The sequence below is a fragment of the Capricornis sumatraensis genome, chromosome 23, assembly GCF_032405125.1.
Source record: "Capricornis sumatraensis isolate serow.1 chromosome 23, serow.2, whole genome shotgun sequence".
In the NCBI taxonomy this organism is placed as follows: Eukaryota; Metazoa; Chordata; class Mammalia; order Artiodactyla; family Bovidae; genus Capricornis; species Capricornis sumatraensis.
This window is the reverse complement of record NC_091091.1, coordinates 28,626,266-28,627,429: the sequence shown is the minus strand read 5'-3', so window position 1 is coordinate 28,627,429 and position 1,164 is coordinate 28,626,266. Positions and strand designations below refer to the sequence as shown.

The following is a 1,164-nucleotide window of genomic DNA, read 5'->3' as shown; positions in this document are numbered from 1 at the left end:
AGTGCATTTGTAATCACCACCTTTGGAAAAAAGAGGAAGACACAGAATTAGGTAGAAACTGAGCTCAAGTAGCCTGGCTAAACCCATGGGGAACACTAGAGTTAAAGTGGTCCTTCAGAGTCATCCAAGGGACTGAGATGCACTGACAAGTTCTTGGATATAGGCCACCTTGAAAGGGGCATGACTTGAGTGGAGCAAGTGTCTCCCACTTAAGGAATTACTGAAGAGTCCCTCTGCTGATAGCAGTTGGACAACACAGTCTTCATTAAGAGGAGGTCTGGGTGGCATCTTAGCATTGTTCTGCTCTTACTGAAGTATAGCTTTATGGGGTCCAAGCACCTCTCTGGGCACCAAATTAGTTGTCCCATTTCATTTCTATGGAGAGAAGAGTTGCCTCTAAAACTAGCTACCTAATGAGAAGGGATCTCCACAGACCCAAGTAGAAGTGAGATAATTTTTCTAATGGTTCTCAGGATATGTGTGGTCATAGTGGTGAATAAAAGTCACTTAGGTTGTATTGTGCTCGCTTCGGCAGCACATATACTAAAACTGGAATGATACAGAGAAGATTAGCATGGCCCCTGCGCAAGGATGACATTCAAATTCATGAAGTGTTCCATATTTTGGGGGGGGGATTCCCTGGTGGCTCAGACAGTAAAGCATCTGCCCACAATGTGGGAGGCCCGGGTTCGATCCCTGGGTTGGGAAGATCCCCTGGAGAAGGAAATGGCAACCCACTCCAGTACTCTTGCCTAGAAAATTCCATGGATGGAGGAGCCTGGCGGGCTACAGTCCATGCGGTCACAAAGAGTTGGACACGACTTCACTTTCACTTTCACTTTAAGTTGTATTAGGCTCCTTTGTTGTAAATTCCTCAGTAATTACGCCTTGTAATTGCACGAAAAGGACAAAGACTTTCTCTGAAGTCCTCCCAACCTAAGACTTTCTCTGCTTGGAAAGAACAGTCAAGGTTCCACGTCTTCAGTCCTTTCTCTGGGGAGGTTAATGTTTTTTAACACACACACGCAACAAATACCATCAGCACCAATAAATATATCAACATCAATTAAAGAGAAGATTAATGTTACCCTGGTTGCCTTTGTGGTTCAGGACTCTAGAAGGTGGTTTCTATCTCTTTCAAATTCACAGTTTCCTTGTTTGAGG

General features: G+C 44.4%; 1 non-coding gene across 1 annotated transcript; it reads left to right on the top strand.

The window, feature by feature from the left end:
- Positions 1-519: 519 nt before the first annotated feature.
- Positions 520-626, top strand: LOC138070580 (U6 spliceosomal RNA). The gene has a single exon (XR_011144153.1). It is a non-coding gene; the product is annotated as a U6 spliceosomal RNA (small nuclear RNA).
- The last annotated feature ends 538 nt before the right edge of the window (positions 627-1,164 follow it).